General features: G+C 27.2%; 1 pseudogene; it reads left to right on the top strand.

The window, feature by feature from the left end:
* Positions 1–489: 489 nt before the first annotated feature.
* LOC108689280 overlaps positions 490–6,813 on the top strand; it is a 31,574-nt pseudogene continuing 25,250 nt past the window's right edge.

The raw sequence follows: 6,813 nt of genomic DNA, 5'->3' as shown, positions 1-6,813 counted from the left end.
TGAATGTTTATTCGGATTGTGGAAGATAAGGATAAAGCAATTTCTTAAATATTAGTGCTTAATTTATTTTATCTATTTATTACAATAATTAGATTTAGCTATTTCTATTGTCTTTTTGTGGTTTTTCAGATTGCTAAAGATAAACCACCATAGGAGGATATATTTCGTATAGCCCTGCATCTTGGCTCAAAGATCTTATAGGAGGTCCAAGTTATCCAACTATTCGACCTTATGCATATTTACTTGCGAAACCATTTGTGGCAGAGAACTGGAATACTGTATGTTTTACTGTTGATGATTTTATACGACATTATTATTTCTTGCCTATTATGCAACAGCTTGCTGAGAAATATGTAGGTCACGCAATTAGACCATTTCATTACATGAAATAGAAAAATATGGTATTGCTATTGTATTACTTAATAGTCATTCTGCATTCGAGCATGGGATTCCATTGTCTCCAAACATTTTAGAGATTGCAGAACTGGTATGCTCAGGCCAAAACCGATTGATGGCAAAAATGGCGAAATAGTAACATATCCCGAGGTAAGAGAGATTATATATATTATATTTTGCACATATTATATTTACATCAAACAAAATAGTTAGTCTATATTCGCTGAGTGATCGAATATAATTTATTGAATTCATAGGTAAGAAGCAATCATGTTTAATCGCTCAAGCTACTTGTAAAGTAGCTTAACTGAAGGCTAGCTATAAGTATAAACGTTTTACATGCATTTATTTTTTTTCTTAGTTTAAAATTAATAAAAATTGCAAAAAATACATATCAGCAAAAAATTATATATGCTGAAAAAATTTAATGAAATAGTCTCATCAAATTATTATTTACAGTATTTATTTTCGAATTTTTAGAACGATTTTTAGTAAATATACAAAGTTATATATAATGTACCTGTTAGTTGTAATTGCTCACTCAATATTATAACTGTAATATAATACATTACAGTTATTATCGAAATATTAGTTAACCATTATTTCACAAAATATGCGCGCAATCCTTGATGGAGCAAAAAATGGAGTTATCATCAATATCGTTAGGAACAAATGAAATGGAAATTTATCGGGTTACACCTTAAAATTAAGGCTATTTTATTGGCTCTGTCGAAATTAAAACAATGATTATTATGGAAGCTAGATATAGAAGTGTCATTTGAAATATCAACAACATGACAACATGACAATCTGATAATTGTAAAATGATGCCGCAAAGCGAAGTTTTATGTACATTTTCTAATTTTTTTAGAAAAATATAAAAAAATACGTGATAACCGATATATATTTTCTGCATAAATAGACATTTTTTCATATTTTCATTCATTAATGTGTGAATTCTTTTTAATTAAGTTCATAATTTAATCTGTCTTTATTCAATTAACGTGTCTATGAAATTGTAAATATTTTTTGTGATATTATTTAAAATAAAATTATTAATTGACTAGAATACAATTTATAATTGAGGAAATCATTAATTTTTAGATACTACCGAGACGAATTGTTATTTCAATCATCATTTTAATGTTTCAATTATCATTTTAAAGTTTCGCAATACACTCAACAAAAACATTGTATATAACGCATATATATGTATTTTAGTTTTAAATGGCTCTTGCATAATTAAATTATAGCTATAGTAAAATTTTATTTTAATAATAAATATGATATAACATAATAACTGAATAAGTGAGAATGGGTTAAAATGGATTGAAATTTTAATCTGTTTGTATCTATTCGAATGTGTACTCAGTAGTGATTCATTCTTCCAATTAGGGATATGATTAAAAAATGCTTTTCCTATATCGAATTGAAAAATATTCTCACAAGACATAGAAAAAAAGTTGATTTTATTTTTAGATTAAGAGATATAGAAATGTATTTTATTCATACTCAATGTTTATAAATGAATAAGAATGCAATCAAAAAGGACTCATTTTAACTTTCTCAAAAGCGTATTCCTGAAAATTGAATCCATTTCAATCTATGTCATTTCGTTCTCGTTTAATTTTTGCATATTATTAGATTTACATATCTTATTATCTCTACAATAATGAATTTGAACGATTTTGTTTTTTTTTTAACAGTTTCTTTTTGACATCTGTAGGTAATCTTAGTTTTTGAGTTATAATTATATTTTATTATTTTTTTATAATAACTGGTTAACATTTTTAAATAAAAATTGGTTTTCCTAAAAATGATTTTTAGACGACAAAATTAGATTAAAAAATGCATTGTATTAATATAACTAATAAAATGTTTATATGAATGATTCATTATAACAATTGAGATTTTTATTATAATAAATTTTTATGTGCAGCTCATAAGAATGTCAAAGCAATTTGGACTCATGTACACAGAAAGCCATTTGAAAAGGTATACCAGTGATTATAATGCCTTTTCATATAGACCAAAAATTCAATAATGCATAAAAATTGATAGCTAAAGATGCTGGAATATACGTAGATGTTAAAACGTTATCTACGCATATTGTTTCACATGCAATTGAAGAAATACTTTACAATAAAAGGTATTAAATTTCTCGTCTTTCTTTAAATTCTTCGTCTTAATATCATAATTACTATAAACAGTAAATTGACATAAACAAATAATATATAATATTCGAAATAATATTTAAATTAATATAAGATAGTATAATACTGTAAATGATTTAATTGATTTAAACGCTCTTGTAAAAACTGATTATAAAATTTGATTTTCTATTTACGAGGGCAAATCAATTAATTTTTAGAAAAATATAGTAAAACACATTTTTTTTTATTGATTCATTTTTATTTCTCAACGTAGTCTCCTTTCAGCTCGATACATTTGATCTAACAATTCTTCAACTTTTTCAAGCCGTCCGAATAATATTAGGTGCAGTAAAACGAAATCCATTATTTTTCCATTCAATTTCAAAAATAATGGATTTCTTTTTACTACATCTAATATGATTTGTCCAATTCTTTAAAATAAGCCTCTGTTTCGGTGATGAGCTGCTCTCTGGTGGTGAATCTCTTTCCTCCGGATTATATCTTTAGGTTTGGAAACAGGAAATAGTCGTAGGAGGCTAAATCTGGCGAATATGTTGGATGGAGAAGCAATTCATAGCGGAATTCGATGAATTTAACCATTGATGCCGGGCACGTGAACTCGTACATTGTTTTGATGGAAACGCACTTTCTTCTTCGCCAAATGGAGACATTTTTTCTTTAAAATATTGAAACGGTCCAATAAGGCTGCGTAGTAATCGCCATTGATAGTTTGTTTCGACGGAAGATAATCGATATGAATTATACCGCGTGCATCTCAAAAAATGTGGCCATCATCTTTCCGGCCGATTTTACGGTCTTCGTCTTCTTCGATGCTTCACTTTTTTGTAGACATAACCTCAACCATTTCTCAAAATTTTCTACTGTTGAAACACTATATTTCTTTGTAATAAATGAAATACGAATAACGCTATATTGTAGTTATCCAGTGAGAAATGATTATGGAATCCACATCGATTTTTCCAATGATATTCGCTACAAAAGAGAAAAATCATTTTTTTCCAAGGAATGTTTCATCCTTTAAAAGTGCGTATAGGCACGTATAAAAAAATACGAGTCGCTTATTTTTGTCTGGGGAATAACATATTGCTCATTAAATTCGGAGAGGGACAGTTGAATCCCTTTCCTTGTAAGTTACAAATTTTTTTAATGTAATGAACATGGGCATTAATTTTGATGGATAGTTTAATGAATATAAACTAACATTCAATTTTCAATTAGTGTTTTTCAATATATTTAAGTTTTCATTTACTACAAACTTAAACATCTCATTAACGTATACATAAATAATCTTTTCAATGAAAGAAAATTTAAATTTTTTTATTTAAATTTATTTCATCAGTGAACTAAAGCTTAATAAAATTTAAGAATTGAAATTTTTAAGAAAGAAAGTTTTTAATGGTACAATTAAACTTATTAAACGGCAAGAAACATGTGAAAAAAAGCCTCAGTCAAATGCGTCATTATACATGGCAAAATAATACATTTGGATTTATAACGTAGCGGCTATCTACGCGAGCTTATATTATAATTTCAAGTATACATGCATTAATATGTCAAAAAATAAAACTCCGACTAAATATAGCATAAAAGGATGCGATAGCTTCGACGAAATCTGTCTCAAAGCGTAATTAAATACATCGCTTAACATATCTATAATTGTGTTAAAACGTATTTTGTGCTAAATAATGTGATTTATAATGATAAGAAAAACTTCAGCTAAAATAATATTTTTGGATAATGTAACGCGATGCGGCGAAACACATAGGATCGCCATGCCAGGCTGTGTTAGGCAACGAAGCGCTATTTTCCTCTTCTTGCGCCGCCGCTGCTGTCCTACGAATTCGCGCGGCGCGGTTTAATCGCATATTGGCTTAGATGTTTCCTTTTCTAATTCGAAAACTATATAAGACAGTATATCAAAATAATATAATAATTTTTTGTTCCTTTTGATCCATTCTCCGTCCCCAATGTGGCTCCGATCCATCTTAAGAGATATTCTGTATATATATATATATATTACGATGTGAAAGTTAAAATTAGGCACACTATGTACACACACACACACACACACACACACACACACACACACACATGTTTGCGTATGTAACATTTTTTTTTAATTACATTATAATTCATATACTATATTGCTTGCGATCCTCAGTTTCTTATCCGTTGACACACTAAAATGGATATTTTGTTTTCTAGTCCATATTATTTTTGAAAAGATCAAAGTAGTGTTCAGGTTATTGACTTCATTAAATCTGGAGCTTGTGTATCTGAATTGAATGAGAGAGATGGATGAGAGTTCAGTTATTTTTCTTAAAAAAGCTATATATACATTATATACGTATATTCTAATTGCGTTAATAAATAATTAAAGTCAGAATAAATTAGAATTTTGTTACTTGTTTTTTACATTTTATTATATTTGTTAGATATGTATATATACATATAGATACGTATAATAGAATAAACTTTTATCATTTTCTCATTTAAGTTATTTTATATACATTTTTTTATAATTTCAATACCGATTACTAATATCGATAAAATGTTATATAAAATTACAGTACTTAAATTTTAGAAAATCTTTATATGTTTCACAGACTAACATTTTGATGCACTGTCAATAAAAAATTGCTTGCGAAATAAATGATTATATATTTATTAACAAGGGTAGTTCCTCAAATTAGAGCACTTAAGACATGTATATAACTCGGATAATGTTGCATAAATATTATATAAATATCATCGAGATTTGCAGATAATTTTTAAGAAAATTAAGCATGTAAGCATTTGCTGCTAAATGATAAATATGTATACAATCCACCCAATTTTTATTCGAATTATCCATTTACGCAGCCGTTGATATTCTTTCAATACATTGATTGCTTCTATTGTGTAGTCCACTAAGGAAAGTTCATGTAAGCACATTTTCAATTCCTTTAAAAAATCATGTTGATCGATTATGCGACATAAATGGAAATTTTATATTGATTTGAATAAAAATTGTTATTGCCATGTATAGAAAATGTGATAAATAAAGAAATTATGAAAAAGATTTGAAATATAAAATTAAAAATGTTATATTAAAAGCTAATTTAGTAAAGTAATATAAATACAAACATTAATTTTATCAAACATATTTTGTTTACAGTAAATAATAATATAAACATTAAAATTGATCTGCTCAAAAACTTTTTATAAAGAACACTGCACAAATCTTATGAAAAATAAGATTCGATCAAATTGTTTTATATTTTAATATTTGATTTGTAGATGGAAAAAAAACGATACTCCATTTCTTGAATGATAGCATGCATACTTATGCCTGCTCTGATGTATGCTAGAATTTCTTTGTCATTAAGCGGCACATTTATACATGATTTTTATAGATTTATTATGGATTACTTCATAGCTTATTTTTTCTTGCACGCACCAATTCATAATGCAAAAAGACATGCTGTGCTCGTAATTAAAACAAGTTTGCGCATAGCAATTCGCTGACTTTATTTTCCGCCATTTTACATTATATATATTCGCATTATATATATTATATTATATATATTATATATATTCACGCGATTGTCATATGATATGAAATAATTAAAAAATATATTAAATATTAAGTGAAAAATAATAAATAATATTTAAAAAAGATAATAAATAAATATTATTTACTATAAATAAGTGATTATTTACTACGTGTGAAACTGAGTTTTACTACTTCTACTAGAGTAGACGAGTAGACAATTGAAACAAAATTCGCCAAAAAATGGCGAAAAAGAGTCAAACTCTGATTGGTTGCAGCAGATAAACATGCACAAGAACATACTATGTTTACATTATGGCATTAATTAAAAGAAATAATTGCTAAATTCGTATTTGCCAAATGTATGTACGCATCAAAGCAAGCATAGCAGCATGCATGATGCAAGTTATATTATAAGCAGTAGGCATACATTCTGTATGCATACACAATGAATGATGTGGGCGTGATTCTTTTGAGATGCGTGATTACATAAGTTCCCTTGCTTTATAGAACCAAGTACTTGATTTTTTTTAATCTTCTTGTCATTTCGGAAATCTTAACATGCTTCTTGGAAATAAAATTTGTTTTCAGGATGTTTTATACTGTAATAATATTTTTCAAAATATTGAGAAATATGACTTTTTTCGTGATGTCTAACAGATTTTTCCCGTGACATATATACATATATGTATATATGTCACGGGAAAATCT

The sequence above is a fragment of the Atta colombica genome, unplaced genomic scaffold (genome assembly GCF_001594045.1).
Source record: "Atta colombica isolate Treedump-2 unplaced genomic scaffold, Acol1.0 scaffold268, whole genome shotgun sequence".
NCBI lineage: Eukaryota > Metazoa > Arthropoda > Insecta > Hymenoptera > Formicidae > Atta > Atta colombica.
This window is presented reverse-complemented; position numbering and strand designations above follow the sequence as displayed.